We start from the raw sequence: 18,321 nt of genomic DNA, 5'->3' as shown, positions 1-18,321 counted from the left end.
GTCCTGTGCAGTGTCCCAGTTCAAAATGGGTGCTGTAGTGTTGTCCAGGGGGTGCTCTGTCCATCAGGGGGGCTCCCCACAAGTGCTAAAAAAAAAATATTTTTTCTGTGTTTGTGAATTGTGTGCACTGTGGCTGCATGTGCATCAACAAAGGAGCAGCGCCAAGCATGCGCCTGTGTCCCATAAGTAAAAGGCCGGCTGGCTTGTCCGTTAAAGGATGCTGTAACCCCCAAAGGGCACTCCAAGCAAAATATAAAAATATATATATTTTTTTGTGTTTGTGAATTGTGTGCGCAGTAGCCGCACATGCATCAACAAAGTAGTGCCAAGCGTGTGCCTGTGTCCCATAAATAAAGGGCCGGCTGGATTGACCGCTAAAGGGTGCTGTAACCCCCAAAGGGCACTCCAAACAAAATAAAATTTTTTTTCTGTGTTTGTGAATTGTGTGCACTGTGGCTGCACGTGCATCAACGAAGGAGCAGCGCCAAGCGTGCGCCTGTGTCCCATAAGTAAAAGGCCGGCTAGTTTGTCCGTTAAAGGGTGCTGTAACCCCCAAAGGGCACTCCAAACAAAATAAAAAAATATTTTCTGTGTTTGTGAATTGTGTGCGCAGTAGCCGCACGTGCATCAACAAAGTAGTGCCAAGCGTGCGCCTGTGTCCCATAAATAAAGGGCCAGCTGGATTGACCGCTAAAGGGTGCTGTAACCCCCAAAGGGCAATCCAAACAAAATAAAAAAATATATTTTTTGTGTTTGTGAATTGTGTGCGCAGTAGCCGCACGTGCATCAACAAAGTAGTGGCAAGCGTGCGCCTGTTTCATAAGTAAAGGGCCGGCTAGCTTGACCGTTAAAGGGTGCTGTAACCCCCAAAGTACACTCCAAACAAAATAAAAAAAAAATGTCTGTGTTTGTGAATTGTGTGCACTGTGGCTGCACGTGCATCAACAAAGGAGCAGCACCAAGCGTGCGCCTGTGTCCCATAAGTAAAGGGCCTGCTGGCTCATTTCTTAAAGGGTGGTGTAACCCACAAACTGCACTAGTCTCCAACAAAAATGAAAAAATATTTTCTGTGTTTGTGTGCGCCTTAGCCGCACGTATATATCAATATAACATAAATGGAGGACCAAACTTTCTCCGATAAAAATAAAATAGGGAAAGATCAAGAACCACTTCCTCCTAGTGCTGAAGCTGCTGCCACTAGTCATGACATAGACGATAACATGCCATCAACGTCGTCTGCCAAGGCCGATGCCCAATGTCATAGTAGAGGCCACATACAATCCCAAATGACAAAGTTCAGGTAAAATGACCTTGAAAAAAACATTTAAATCATCTGAAGAGAAACGTAAACTTGCCAATATGCCATTTACGACATGGAGTGGCAAGGAACGGCTAAGTTCTTTCCCTATGTTCATGACTAGTGGTTCAGCTTCACATGACGATGGAAGCCCTCCTCCCGCTAAAAAAATCAAACGAGTTAAGCTGGCAAAAGCACAGCAAAGAACTGTGCGTTCTAAGAAGATATCACAAATCCCCAAGGAGAGTCCAAGTGTGGTGGCGGTTGCGATGCCTGACCTTCCCAGCACTGGATGGGAAGAGGTGGCTCTTTCCACCATTTGCACGCCCCCTGCAAGTGCTGAAAGGAGCACCCACAGTCCACTTGCTGATATGCAAATTGAAGATGTCACTGTTGAAGTACAACAGGATGAGGATACTGGTGTAGCTGGCACTGAGGAGGAAGTTGGCGAGGAGGATTCTGATGGTGATGTGGTTTGTTTAAATCAGGCTCCGGGGGAGACAGTTGTTGTCTGTGGGATGAAAAAGCCCATCACGGTCATGCCTGGGCAGAAGACCAAATATTCCACATCTTTGGTCTGGCAATATTTCTATCCAAATCCGGACAACAATTGTCTTGCCATATGTACCATATGTAAAGGTGAAATAAGTAGGGGTAGGTACGTTAACCACCTAGGAACATCCTCCCTTATACGGCACCTGCAGCGCGTTCATAAAAAGTTACTGTCAAGTTCAGAAACTTTGGCTAAGACCGTAAGCAGTCCAGGGACACCTAAATCCCTTTTTCCTGTTTTATCCAAGGAATCGGTGGATGAGGAGGAGGAGGACGACATCTTGCCTCCGTAGAGCCAGTTTGTGCAGGGACACATTAATTGCCAGCTTGTTTTGTGGGGGCCCAAACGAACCAATCATTTCAGCCACAGTCATGTGGCAGACCCTGGCGCTGAAATGATTGGTTTGTTAAAGTGTGCATGTCCTATTTATACAACATAAGGGTGGGTCGGAGGGCCCAAGGACAATTCCATCTTGCACCTCTTTTTTTTCTTTGCAGCATGTACTGTTTGGGGCCTAGTTTTTCAAACTACCATCCTGTCTGCCACTGCAGTGTCATTCCTAGATGTGCCACGTGTTTGTGCCGCCCACTCGTGTCGCTTAGCATAGTCATCCAGCTATCTCGGTGCAACCTTTTGGCCATAAAAACAATATTGTGAGGTGTGAGGTGTTCAGAATAGACTGGAAATGAGTGGAAATGAAGGTTATTGAGGTTAATAATTGCATAGAAGCAGAAAAACCCACAAATTCTGTGATTTAAGCTGTTTTTATGCTTTTTTTAAAAAAAATACAGATCCAAAACACAAAACCCAGAACCCAAAACACGGAAGGGTGGTTTTGGCAAAACCAATCCAGATCCAAAACACGAAGAAAGATCCAGATCCAAAACCAAAACACGAAAAGTGGCCGGTGCACACCCCTAATTATTACCTCTCTTGGCAGTTTGGTACATCAGTGTTTTCCTCTTCTTCACACATGAAAGGCAGTTGCAGTCATCAGGGGTTGCTAAAACAAAGACAGTGTAGTGCTGCTACATTCATCATTACAGAGGGGACAGCACACTGTTTTTCTGGTGTTTCACATGCAGTATTTAATTTATATATACATACATGTGTTTATACGTAATTCATTGGGTTTTAGAGATGATAATTATAATTTCTTATTGCCGCTTACCACGGCAATGAGAATTATGTACCGCCAGTATGTATCAAGAGTCACATGTAGGGACAGGTATTCTGAGAGGAGCCCATCCCTGAGATGTATAAAAGAAAAGTGACCGCTTAAGCGATCTCTTTACTTTCAATTCCTTTGGCTGGACACGCTACTCCACATGTGTGTTTTGCTGACCACACATATGTGAGTGAAGAGTCCCGGAGAGGAATCCTACAGGTCCCTCTCCCGGCACTTTTTGCGGACTGTAGCCTATAGGCTGCAATAGCTAATGCCATCTTCAGATGTCATTCGGTTATGTAGCTTCGTAACTTTGGCACTAAAGTAGTCCCCATAGTTACTTTTGTGATTGACGGGAGACTGCAACAGATATATCTGATACCTGCAGTAGGCCCCTGTAGATACAATCAAGGGATACTTAGTATTCGCGGGTACCCTCTCCTGCTCTTTTTTGTTTAACATAAAATAACAGATGGTGCATGCATCATATGAATGAAAATGGTAAGGATATTGCAATGATTGTAGGTAGACGGTAGATGTGTCCTCCATGGTGCTAGACAGACGCCATGACACAGGCCAAACTCCCACATCACTAGTCAGAACCCCGCAGTAATGGACACACACCCTGCGGCGGCACACAATAGGCCCTTAATAAATTTCAGCTCCAGGCCCACGTGAACCTTAATCTGGCACTGCCCACCGGCCGACACACAGCAATATCACCAGACCACAAGACAACTGGGAACAGCAGAGGCAGCAGCAGGCGGTGCATGCGCATTGAAGATCAATCTCACCCTGAAGAAATGAGGCTGATCTTCAGGAATTTTGCCAGGTTAGACCTTTACCACAAGGTCTGTCCCAGCATCAACTTTCATTTAAATAGCATGGTGATAGGAGAAATGTCATGAAAACAAGCGATATATGTCAATCAATTTTCAACATTTTCACTAAATAGAGCCCTTAGACAGTTCTAAATGCATTGCAGATAAAAAAAGCCAACAGACTTTAAGAGATATGAAGAAATACAATTAATTACCCATTTGTTCATGCTGGAATCCCAGAAGACATTTTTCAAATTTTAGCAATTTGCTTTCATAAAGTATTTGCTTTCATGGCAACAGGACTGTAAATATGCATGTGGAATCTGACAGGGCAGTGTTGAGTATTTCAAAGTAAAACTGCTAAGGTATGTTATCTTCACTTCCACAGTATTACTTATTATACTGTGGCAGATATCTTACAATAATACTGGAAACACATGTCATATTTATATATGATTTACGGATTGGTATGGTATACTTGCCAAAAAGCTTGGGATTAATATAATAAAATCCAAGAAACAATCTTTACAATTCCTTTTATCATTTAAAGAATGTCATTAGTTGGACCACCAACAAATACGTGTAAATACAGGGAAGTGTAATGTGTTAAAGAACTAAGAGATACTTTGATGAAAGTACAGCAAGAACCTAACTTGTCCCCCCCCTCTCTCTCTCTCTCTTTATATATATTATATATATATATATATATACTGTATATATATATATATCTCAGTGACGTGCGGTGAGGTAAATGGCTGGGGAGGCACTTGCTAGTTTCAGAGTCAGATTTACAGATACATATATGAACTCAAGGGTGTCTTGGCTGGCTCAGGGGAATCTCCTACTGAGGAGCTGAAAGCTGAGGTCCCGGGTTGTGGAAGGAATCGGAGGCGAGGGGCCTGGATGTATGTCCTCCTCATCCACAAGTATCGGATGTTGGTGAGACCTGACCAAAGGCGCGAAGTCTAACCTACTGGGCTCCAATACAGGTGGGAAATGGAGGGAGATAACACTAATGAGGCCCAGGAGAATGTACCTCTGAAAGAAGCACTAGCGAGGATTTTGCATTTGGAATTTGTACAGAGTACCCGGGCAAGGTATCAGACATACTGCTGGCACAGGAGAGTGACACTGACAAGAATCACAAAGACCGGAGTAAAATCCAACAGAATCCAACATGTACACAGATGTTTTCTCACCATGGCCAATCATGGCCAATCTTGTTGCTGTGCCGCTTCTGCTTCCACAGGTCCCTGTAAGGAGACAACACCACAACCATGCAGGGCCCTAAACTATTCTATTGTTTATTACAATACTACACTTACTAACTACAATAACAGAAGCCCTCAATTTACTGGCCTAACAAAGCACCAATTGTATGTGTACAGTAGTGTAACACAATCTATGCAATTTATAACCTAACACATATACCCTACACAGTAAACAAATCACACCTTTCTGACACAGAGGCCCTGATTCAGAGCCGGACGCTCTGACAGAGCTCTCGTTCTGAATCAGGGCCGGGCTATTTTTTTTTTGAACGGCCTCCTGCCCGCTCGCATAGCTGTGGGTGACCACCCACAGCTATAGCGAGCGGGCAGGAAGATGGTCGCGATGGTCAAGACCATCGTGACCATCGGGCTTGCGATGAGACCCTTGTGGTAGGGTCTCGTTGCCGCAAGCCCTGGAGTGCTTTCGGCTCAGAGCCGAAAGCACTCCCACTGACATCACTTGTGATGTCAGTGGGGCCATGGGAACGCCTCCCATGGGAACGCCTCTGTCTGGGCAGCCACGCCCCTGGAACACCCACCAAAGGGGGCATGCTGTCACTCACCATCGACAGCACGCCCCCTTTGGTATGAGACCAGGAGCGACAGCTTGCCATCGCTATCCGGGTCTCACGCATGCGCACGATGGAGCCGGCTCCAGCATGCGCATGCGCACTGGGCCACCATCGACCCGCTTGTGAGCGCTCAGCGATCGCAAGTGGGTCTGAATCAGGCCCAGAGTAAGAATAAACCTTGGCACTGTCTCTTTAAATGTAGTCTGCCTACCTGTCTAACCAGAGCTGGCCAGCTCCTCTTCTAGCTGACAAAAGAAAGAAACGTTGGTTTAGTGGGAGCTTGACACGTGAGGGGTAACCTGATGGTGGGTGCCGTACAGCTAATCACACCTCCGTAATGAAATATGCAGGGACCACTTGTCCAATCTTAATTTTAGTGACCTGGCCCTACTGCCCAGGGTCACTTACCATGGGGTTTAGGATTTTACAACCTGCCTAAGAGTGGACACAAAAATAGTGATTTGGGCCTATTGCCCAGAGTCATACTCAGGGCTCAGGCCTACAGGCCTGCCTACTTATTATACCAGTGATCTGGGCCTAATGCCCAGAGCCACCAACAATGGGCTCAGGCCTTTGGGCCTGTCTAACTGGGGGGCACCAATAGTGAACCTAGTGCCCAGTTCACTAACAACCTGGAGGGGCCTATTTATTTTATCATTTGGGCCTAGTGCCCACCTGTATGTCCACAGGCCTAAGGCCTGTATAATGGCCACGGGCCTAGTGCCCACCTATAAGTGGCACAATCAGTGCCCTAGGTCTAATGCCCAGAATGCTGTGTCATGGGCATGGGCCTATTGCCCACCTAATAATAGCACAGGCCTGAGACCTGACTTACCCCCGCGGGCCTAGTGTCCGAACCTGGTGGTCTAGTCCTCTCTGGTCCTTAGCTGAATTCTTCTGCCACTGGCCCGTCATGGCCAGCAGCACCGCTTCTTCTTTTCTGCCTCCAGCCGCCGCTGATCTTCTTACTTGATCGCGGCGTCTTCTGGCCTCTTCCAAAGACAACGGAGGTTTGCCGTGATGCTCCTCTTCTTCTCTTCAGGAGCTCTTCTTTCCTCCCTCTGCCCCCGGACTGCCCACTCCCTCTCTGCTCCGATGCTGCAGCTGTGCCAGGATCAGACACTTAATCCCAGTATGGCCTGCCCCGCACATTTCCACACTTTCAAAAATAGAAGTATTAATAGTTTATTTTTATCAATTAACAAAATGCAAAGTGAATGAACAGAAAAAAAATCTAAATCCAATCAATATTTGGTGAGACCACCGTCAAAACAGCATCAATTCTTCTAGGTACACTTGCGCACAGTTTTTGAAGGAACTCGGCAGAGAGGTTGTTCCAAACATCTTGGAGAACTAACCACAGGTCTTCTGTGGATGTAGGCATCCTCAAATCCTTCTGTATCTTAATGTAATCCCAGACACTCAATGTTGTTGAGATCAGGGCTCTGCGGGGGCCATATCATCACTTCCAGGACTCCTTGTTCTTCTTTACGCTGAAGATAGTTCTTAATGTCAATGGCTGTATGTTTGGGGTCATTGTCCTGCTGCTGAATAAATTAGGAGCCAATCAGACGCCTCCCTGATGGTATTGCAAGATGGATAAGTATCTGCCTGTATTTCTCATCAATCCTGACAAAATCCCCAACTCCATTTGCTGAAATGCAGCCCCAAACTTGCAAGGAACCTCCACCATGCTTTACTGTTGCCTGCAGACACTCATTATTGTACCGCTTTCCAGCCCTTCGGCAAACAAACTGCCTTCTGTTACAGCCAAATATTTAAAATTTGACTCATCAGTCCAGAGCACCTGCTGCCATTTTTATGCACCCCAGTTCCTATGATTTCGTGCATAGTTGAGTCGCTTGGCCTTGTTTCCATGTTGAATGTATGCGTTTTTGGCCACAATTCTTCCATGAAGACCACTTCTGGCCAGACTTATCCGAACAGTAGATGGGTGTACCTGGGTCCCACTGGTTTCTGCCAGTTCTAAGCTGATGGGTTGCTGGACTTCTTCCGATTTTGAAAGGAAGTAAGCATCATGTGTCTCCATCTGATGCACTAAGTTTCCATGGCCGACCACTACGCCTATGGTCCTCAGCATTGCCCTTTTCTTTTTGCTTCTTCAAAAGAGCTTGAAAAGCACATCTTGAAACACCAGTCTGTTTTGAAATCTTTGCCTGGGAGAGAACTTGCTGATGCAATATATCTACCTTGTGTCTTGTTACGTGCTCAGTCTTATCATGACCTGTGACATTAAACTGTCTTCCACAACCTCACTTTTGTAGCAGAGTTTGGCTGTTCCTCACCCAGCTTTTAGCCTCCTACACAGCTGTTTCTGTTTCAGTTAATGACTGTGTTTCAACCTACATATGAAAATGATGATCATTATAACCTGTTTGGTATGATTGGTTAATCATACACTTAACTATATTCCTACAAAATCCCTGACTTTGTGCAAGTGTACCTAGAAGAATTGATGCTGTTTTGAAGGCAACTGGTGGTCACACCAAATATTGATTTAATTTAGATTTCTCTTCTGTTCATTCACTTTGCATTTTGTTAATTGATAAAAATAAACTATAGACACTTATATTTTTGAAAGCATTCTTACCTTGCAGCACTTTATCACACCTGCCTAAAGCTTTTGCACAGTATTGTATATAAGCAGAGAATGACCCTTACTCAAATATGAGGAAGTCTAATCAGAAGAAACGCGTTGGGTCCCCTGTTCCAGCCTCTCTCCATACTGCTGACCTTTTACAGATAAGCGCTCCATTATCTTATTTATATGTTTTGTTAACCCTTTGTGTATCCTGTATACCTTTGTATTAAGTACTATTAAAACCCCCTTGTGAAAAAACATTTCTTAGTAAGGGTCATTCTCTGCTTATTTGAAGCTGACCTACTCTATCTACATGTGAACCATTGAGGCCATTATGGGATGTTGAAGGAGTCACCAAGACACATAGCACTGTATGCAGTGATTCAAGTATCGTTCTGGTACGCATTTTATACATTAATTACGCTATTTATTGTCAAACAAAATACTACACTATATGTGTTTTTTTTGGCTCTGTTTGAGCCCATCCTATATAAGGTTTCTGGACACCTTGGAGCTCCGTGCCATTTCACCACATGGAGTCCCAGTAAAAGAACCACAGATAAGCGAAAAAGTTTTATTTTCAGGTACGCACATTTATATTTGAGCACATGCTAATTTTTTATAAATTACTACACTATCAGGCGCATGTCCTTTCCAAACCTCATATATATATATATATATATATATATATATATATGTATATATAGTGAGCATTTCAAACAGTTGCAAGGTCTGCAATAAAGATTAATTTAGTAAATTTAGTTATGTACTCCTAGAGATGCATGCTTAAAGTGGCATTCTCCTATATATGTTGGCCTGTGCAGAATTTAGATTTACCCTTCGTCTTTATGCCATTAGTATAGGGGTTTTGGCAGAGATGTAAAGCACGATGAGCATCACAATCAAATACGACAGAAATAAACCTCACGGGCCTGATCCTGTATGGGTGTGGCAGCCTACTTACACTAATACGAGAATCCATATATGTGTATGTGACTATATCCAAGCATCTGCATGTGGAGGTCCATTCCACTCACCGTTTTTATATCCACAGCTGCCACCACCATCATTTGTACCGAAGCTCATACTGGGAGCAAAATGTCCATCGGAACCAGGCATCCCTTCTGCTTCTGCATGCTTTGAGCAAGCATGAGATTCAGCTTACATGCCCATGATACTATGGATGGCCATCTATGAGCCCGGTGATATTTTTTTTCTCCATCGGTGCCGGGGGCATGGAATTTAGATTGATCCACCACCCACCTCCCACCACTGCACTGATGGCTGTTGATGGTGTAAACCTTTGATGGTTTCCTGCCATCAATGTAAACCACTGATGATACCATCAAATTGTAGACACATCGATGGCCATCCATATGCAACACTCCATCGAAATGGAACAATTTTGTGTGTTTGCCCATTTCACTGAAGGGTTTTCCGTCGATCGACAGACCAATCTATATGTGCTTGCAAACTCCATCTGTGTGCATATTCCTTGTCCAGCACATATGCAATAAGTGATTTCTTTCTACTGTACATGCACAGTGTGCAGATATCCGCAAGATCCATCTGTATTTCCGGTTACATCTGACTCAGAATCAGGTTCCACATATTTAAGATACATAAACTTACTTGTTCAGAAATGAATTATACCTGGCTGAAATGTGTGGAGAAACTCTTTTTTAATCTTAATGTTTAATTCATTTGGAAAATGAGGCCTTGCTCGGCTTGAGACCATAGGCAACAGCCTCAGTCATTTTACTCTTAAGCCAGCTCTATACAACTATAAAAGATGACTGATCCATTTAATACATTGTTCATGCATCATGCTATTTTTCTTCATTGCACCAATTGCGTGCAGCATAAATGAATAAATGGAAGGAATTGTATAACTAGGGTCCCGGAGAAGGCTATATTTTATTTAAACATCTGTGTGTGTCAGGTTTAATGAACTTGATGCAGACATCCACAAAACAAAAATGTTCCAGCGTATCTATTTGATGTTCCCTATGAGCTGCTGGCTATAGCTGACCAGAGACAACCCAAATGTGTGGGCCAATAAAAATGTATATAATATTTTTAAGTAATATGTTTGTGTAGCTCCAGGTGAATATTTTTTAGTGGTTTAATAGGAAGAATGTAAAAGTATACTTAATTTATACAGTATTTTTCCATGACCTGAATTGATGTATGCATTACATTTCTGTTAATGTTGTATACAAAACCATGTCTAGGTGAGCAATGCATAGGGGGGACTGGGAGCACTATATAAGGGGAACTACTGGGGGCACTGCATAGGGAGGACTACTACTGGGGGCACTATATAAGGGGCACTGCATAGGGGGGACTACTACTGGGGCACAGCATAGAGGGGATCACTACTGGGGGCACTGTATAAGGGGCACTACTGGGGGCCTGCATAAGGGGGACCACTACTGGGGGCTTGCAAAAGAGGGACCACTACTGGGGGCACTGTATAAGGGGCACTACTGCGGGCCTGCATAAGGGGGACCACTACTGGGGGCACTGCATAGGGGGGACTGTATAAGGGGCACTGCATAGGGGAGCACAGTATAAGGGTGCACTACTGGGGGCACTACTGCATGGGGCACTGATACTGGGGACATTGCATAAGGGATAATACTACAGTGGGCATTGCAAGAGGGGCACTACTACTCAGGGCATTAAGGTGCATATGTAATGAAAAGGAATGTTCCCAGAGTGACGAGAAAGGGGTGTGTGTCATGTTGACATGCCTTATTTTTCACTTGCAACGTCCATTTTTTCAGTGTGGGCGCCTTTGGCGTGTGCACATAGGGGAGGACTAAATTTTTTATTTTGCCCTGGGCTCCATATACCGTAGTTACACCACTGACAACTAACCCTGGCACCTTTTCCACTGGCCTGGGCAGGATAGCCTCTGAGATCAGGGTTACTTCACTCCCTGAGTCTATAATAGCTGGGAGTTCTCGGCCATTCAGTAACACAGTTTCCCACATTAATGGGGGTCTGGAATCCAAGGGTACCACCATTCCAAAAGCGGGGTACATTTCACCCATGTTAGCAACGCCAAACTACATAGGTTCTGTTTTTCTGGGACAGTCCCGTCTTATATGACCTGGCTGTCTGCACTCATAGCAAACAACCCTGGCATCTCCAGTGGCGTTTCCTTGAGGAGGGGTGACAGATGGGGTCACAGGCCAATGGGGTGCCATCTTAACGGGTCGCCCATTCCCTGGTGTCTTTTCTGGTATTTTTGTCATAATTCCTGTGGTCTCATACCACTCCAATACTCTAACTAATTCCTCTAAATTCTGAGGATCAGCGTGCATGACCCAGTGCTGCATATTCCACCCTAGGGTTCTTATACACTGGTCAACAACCACCATTACTACAATCTGAGCGGCAGTGCGGTGTTCTGGCTGGACCCAACTCTACCACAGTCTGGTGAGTTCTGCAACCTGCTTCCAAATAGGGACCCCTGGTATTAGAGCCCATTCATGGAAACACTGTGCTTTCCCAGAAGGAGTGAGACCTGACCTGGCCAGAATAGCACTTTTGACTAGGTCATATTTCTGTGCATCAGCAGAGCACAAATCATCATAAGCTTTCTGAGCCACACCAGTGAGATAGGGGGCAAGTCTATGAGCCCAAGTATCTACTGGCCATTTTAAACACTATGCCACCCTCTCAAATATCAGTAAATATGCCTCTGGGTCATCTGAGGCAGACATTTGCTTCAGATGCCCAGCACCTGGTGTGCCTATTGACTGGGTCACTAACTGTAACATTTGTTCCTCTGTCTTTTGGTGAGAGGCCAACAAATTTACTACAGGGCAAAACACTTCCTCCATTTTTATAGTGGGAGGGCTATGTACACGTGTAGGTGCTTATAGATAACAAGCCAGTTTACACATATAAATATATCAGAAAAGCAATCGTAATTCATGTTTAACACAGAAAAAGTTTCCTCCAGAAATGCAGGGGTTAAACAGAACACAGGGAAAAAAATGGCTTTTACTCTTCCAGCTTTGCAGTGCTTAATTAGACCTCAGTAATATGTGTGTCTTGTTCTTGCTCAGGTGAACTTAATTAGACAGCATACTACAGTAGCTGGTGAATATACTAATCAGCATTTGTTATATATCAAGCACATTAGTAATAACAAAACAAAGTAACTTTTTTTTTTCTCAGTACACATAAACCAAAGTTTTGCACAGCAAGTTACAGTGTAAAGCAGGTTACACAATAATTTTAATACAACTGCGTTTTTTCTGGTTCACCAACCATACTCACGTATATCAAACATTCTGTATTGTCAGTTCCTTTGCCACGCTAGAAGCAGCTGGCATATGCTCTGTGACAAAGCAGTGCAGAGGTCCCCTTATGGACCACGCATGTAACACAGGGTATTCTCATGGAACTCCTGTACCTCAATTGGTTATCTGCACTTAATGACATGCTTTCAGTTGCAGGCATGTCTAGCAGCACAAATCTCTGTGGATGTACAATACTCTGGTTGTCTTTAGCTGAAGAATGTCCCTTGTCATTGATGTTTCACAAATTATAGCTTTTGCTTTGTTTACAGGATCCTAGCAAGATGCGTTTCATGGATTTAGGTTCAAGATGGTGTCTTCTCTCTTTGGGTATATGAAAATAAACTCTACTTCCAAATACACGTAAATGACCATTGTCATGATATCACGCTGAGTGAGTGGGGCCATTGGCACTAGCACAGGGGTCAGGGAACGTTTTCACCTTTTACCCCAAAATATATTAAGATACACCGATGTTACCCCCTTGATTTTAAAGGAAAGAAATCCTATAGTAATGCCCCCATAGTTATGCCCCTGTAGCAGTGCCCCCATAGTTATGCCCCTGTAGCAGTGCCCCGATAGTTATGCCCCTGTAGCAGTGCCCCCATAGTTATGCCCCTGTAGTGCCGCTTGTACAAAAAAAAAAAAAACTTACCTTAATCCCCGCTCCTGCATCCGCCGCCATCCTGCCCGCCCGGCTGCTCTTCGGAACTATGGGTCAGATGTCATGACATCTCTCCAATAGTACACATTGAGAGAGTAGGAAGCTGGAGTTCAGAAGAGAACTCCAGCCTCCGGCTAACGCGGTGCTGCAGGGAAGGAGCTGGGCGCCCGCTGGTAATAACATCTCAGCGGGCGTCCGGCTTAGAGCCTCCCTGCGGTGATGGGCTGGAGGTCACTGACACCGGGTGCAGCGGGTGCGCCACTGCACCCGGCACCAGTGACCTCCATTCGTGGGGGTAATGGACGGACAGCCGTGCATGCAATGATTCATATGCATGCCCAGCTGTTCGTCCAATACCCCCAGGAATTTCAGTTTTACCCCAAGTGGGGTAATTTACCCCTGTTCCCCGACCACTGCACTAGCAAGTACAGCACTGCCAGGAGCATCCTTAGGATGAACTGGACTGGGCTGCAGGGTGCATGTCCAGGGCATACAAATGTAAATATAAGCCAAATGCAGGTGCTGCACCCTGGGCAATGGCACTGATTGCACACCCTTAGTTACGGCCCAGTATATTCAATAGGTGGATATTATAGCACAATTACAGCATATTCTTTTTCCTAAATTCTAGTTAATAGGCACACCTGGAAGCTGGCAGTGCTTCAATAAAATATGCTAGATGGAGAACTACCTGGTGAGTACTGACTGAATGTTACCCAAAAAGTTTCATTCTACTTGCTCCTTGTTAGTATTTTTGAAAGATGATTTAACTTCTTTACAAATTATGCAATCATAATCAGACATCATCAATATCCTTCAAGATCAGTGCAGTGAGGCAGTAATGCTAACCACTACTCCAGCATGGTTGGCATAGAGTTGAGCATTTCTGCCTCACAGCACTGAGGTCTTGGGTTTCATTCCCACCAAGGTCCTATCTGTGTGAAATGTGTATGTTCATGTGTATTTCCTCTGACAATCCAAAAACATAATGGCAGGTTAAATGGATTCTGACTATAATTAACACTAGTGTGTGTGTACATGTGGTATGGAATATAGATTAAAAGCTCCACTGGGGCAGTGACTGATGTGAATTATGGCCCTGATTCAGAGCCGGACACTCTGACCAGAGCGCTCGCTCTGAATCAGGGCCATCCTATTTAAATGTGGAGCGGCCTTTTGGACTCTCGCATAGCTGTGGGTTACCACCCACAGCTTATGCGAGCGTCCATGATGATGGTCGCGATGGAACCCTGCAGTAGATTCTCGTGGCCGCAAGCCCTGGAGTGATTTTGGCTCTATCAGAGCCAAAATCACTCCCACTGACATCACTAGTGATGTCAGTGGGGCCGGAACCAGACGGTAGGCGTTCCCATGGGAACGCCTCCGTCTGGCAGCCACGCCCCCGGCACGCCCACCAAAGGGGGCGTGCTGTCAGTCATCATGGACAGCACGCCCCCTTTGGTGCGAGACCCGGAGCGACAGCTTGGCTGTCGCTGTCCAGGTCTCGCGCATGCGCACGACGGAGCTACCTCCGTCCTGCGCATGCGCATTGGGGTAACATCGACCCGCCTGCAAGCATCCTGCACTCGCGAGCGGGTCTGAATGAGACCCTACGTGCGCTATATTAATAACTATTAATAAATAAATACATAAATTAAACAGCAAAAATGTACGTGATAGTCTAGATGTTCTGGCTGTGACACTGTAATGTAGCATTTTGCATGCAGATACACCTGCAGTCAGACACAGAATATAGACATGCCACATGTGTTAATCGGCAGAAGCTGATTGTGCACCCTATTCGCATCACTTTGCGAGTAAAATGCATTTGAAGGTAAAAAGTTGCACAAAATGACGGTCGGGCACTACTGAGTTGTGCCACAGCATGATGCGACTAGAAGGGCTGTTTAATGCGCAAGGAGGCCAGATGTATGTGGACACATCTGGACATATACCTATTATGATAGAAAATAAATTGTATTTTTTTGAAAAATGTATAATTAAAAATAAAAATTTTTGTAAATTTTTTTTTATATTGCTACATTATATTATTTTTGCATGTAAAATATGTTTTTAACTGAAAAATGGAAGGAAGATCAACCTCAATATTGACCTACACATAGTGGAATCAGCCGTACTGTGAGGAAAAAACAGTATTCTGTATCTACTGCTGGTGATGTCACTGTTCTTACATATAACCTGAATTTTCCAGAATATTAGTTCAGCCCATAACATGTCTGCCTGTGTGTAGGTGACGTGCTCTTATAAACGCATTGCACAGTTTATATAAAGGATCTTAAATAGAAAATTATCTACAAATCAAAAAGTAATCAATCCTGTTCGGATAATGAGTACTATTTAATAAAAAAAAATAGGAACATACTGCTAATGGTATTTTCTAATTGCTTTCGGCGACAACATTTTATTATGAATCATTCTGGCATCAATAAATATGTAAATGTTTCCCTTTCCATTGCAAAAGTGTGGTAGCTTACCATTAATGTGCTTCTAAATCCTTAATGATTAAAGAAACACTGTCAGATTACAGTGCTTAACACTTGCTTTAAAAGTCATTATGGATTGGCTGAAGTGTCAATACTTTAGATAGACTACACCAATAATATCAACTGCCTGTGACTTATGACTGCATTTGGCAGCAAGCAGAAAATACTGATGCAGAATAAAATTAATAATAGGCTCAGTGCAATGTCTTTACTGAGCCCCTGGGACCTTATTATAGTGTCATAAATCCAACTGTATTTTCCACTATTATTTAATTAGACTCAGAATTCACATATAAATAAAACTTCCTGGCAGTTATTTAAATGATAAATCTACATTCATTACCGTTTATCATTGAGATATTTTATTCCCTTAATATACTGGGCTCCTTGCAAAACTATTGCATATTTTACGTGCCTTCCATATCCATTATTGCGTTTACTGCTTCTGCAATATAAAAACAAAATTATTTAGGATAATGATAAGGAAATGATTAGTTTTGTTTTATTTGGGACAAGTGCCAAATAGCATGGCATCATTTTGAATTATTCTCACATCTGGTGCTCTTAACATGCATATCATGTAGTGCAAATCATTTTGTAGACAGAATCAGTGACTTATCTATAATGGGTGCAAGGAGGCCCCGCGCTGTGATAATCTGTGCAGCAGAACTCCCTGTAAGTGATCCTGGCGGCGCCATATTTCCATAATGTATTTGTACGTAAAGACGGTGCCAGCACAACAAAGAGCTCCCTATTGCGCATGTACCATCTTTACAAATATTGATAAAAAGATGGCAGCATCGGTATTACTTACAGGCAGAGGTGTAGCATGTAGCCATGGTGCCAGGAGCATGTGTGTGGTACTGCTCCCCCCCCCCAAGTCTACCAGGTATGGGGTGTGTCCAGCATGTACAGGCAATTAAAGGGAAATTAAAATAAACATTAGGGGCAGTATCAAACTGTGGCATGGAGGACTAGATATATTTGAACTAGGGGTGAGTGGGTTCGGATTTCTGAAATCCGAACCCCCCCGAGCCCCCCCGATCCGAGGCCGATCCGAGTCAGGCTCGACTTTTCCCGCCTGACTCGGATCTGAAATCGAGGCAAAACGTCATCATCCCGCCTTCCGGGTCTCGCGGGTTTTGGATCCTATATAAGGTACCCGCGTCGGCGCCATTTTCTCACTCGGCTGTGGACAGTGAAGAGGGAGGGTGGGAGATAGGGCTGGCTGGGCTGTGTAGTGTAGTGTAGTGCAGAGTAGTGTTGTGCTGTGCTGTGCTGCGCTGTGCTGCTGTTGTCCATAGGGGCTGTGTCCACTACTTCAAAGTCCATAGGGGCTGGCTGTGTTGTGCTGTGCTGCTGTTGTCCATAGGGGCTGTGTCCACTACTTCAAAGTCCATAGGGGCTGGCTGGACTGTGTTGTGCAGTCAGTTGTCCATAGGGGCTGTGTCCACTCCAAAGTCCTGTGCAGTGACCCAGTCCTAAAGGGGTGCTGTAGTGTTGTCCAGGGGGTGCTCTGTCCGTCAGGGGTGCTCCCCCCAAGTGCTAAAAAAATATATATTTTTTCTGTGTTTGTGAATTGTGTGCGCAGTAGCCGCACATGCATCAACAAAGTAGTGCCAAGCGTGCGCCTGTGTCATAAGTAAAGGGTCGGCTGGCTTGACCGTTAAAGGGTGCTGTAACCCCCAAAGTATACTCCAAACCAAATAAAAAAATATTTTTTGTGTTTGTGAATTGTGTGCGCAGTAGCCGCATGTGCATCAACAAAGTAGTGCCAAGCGTGCGCCTGTGTCATAAGTAAAGGGCCAGCTGGCTTGACCGTTAAAGGGTGCTGTAACCCGCAAAGTACACTCCAAACCAAATAAAAAAATATTTTCTGTGTTTGTGAATTGTGTGCGCAGTAGCCGCACGTGCATCAACAAAGTAGTGCCAAGCATGCGCCTGTGTCCCATAAATAAAGGGCCAGCTGGATTGACCACTAAAGGGTGCTGTAACTCCCAAAGGGCACTCCAAACAAAATAAAAAAAAAATTTCTGTGTTTGTGAATTGTGTGCTCTGTGGCCGCACGTGCATCAACAAAGGAGCAGCGCCAAGCGTGCGCCTGTGTCCCATAAGTAAAGAGCCGGCTGGCTCATTTCTTAAAGGGTGGTGTAACCCACAAAGTGCACTACTCTCCAGCAAAAATAAAAAAATATTTTCTGTGTTTGTGTGCGCTTTAGCCGCACGTATATATCAATATAACATAAATGGAGGACCAAACTTTCTCTGATAAAAATAAAATAGGGAAAGATCAAGAACCACTTCCTCCTAGTGCTGTTGCTGCTGCTGGGAGTTGTTCATCATCCCAGAGAGGAAGTAGGAACACCACTACTTTTACTAAACAATTGACCCTCCAACAGTCCCTAGCGATGAGGATGAAGTTTGACAGCAGTCATCCTGAAGCAAAACGTATAACTGAGGCCTTGATTGCTATGTTGGTGGTAGACGTGCGTCCAGTATTCGCCATTAGTGCAGGGGGATTTAGACAATTGATGGAGGTAGTGTGTCCCCGGT

This window comes from Taudactylus pleione, unplaced genomic scaffold (genome assembly GCF_031769625.1).
Source record: "Taudactylus pleione unplaced genomic scaffold, aTauple2 ptg001573l, whole genome shotgun sequence".
Taxonomy (NCBI): domain Eukaryota; kingdom Metazoa; phylum Chordata; class Amphibia; order Anura; family Myobatrachidae; genus Taudactylus; species Taudactylus pleione.
This window is presented reverse-complemented; position numbering follows the sequence as displayed.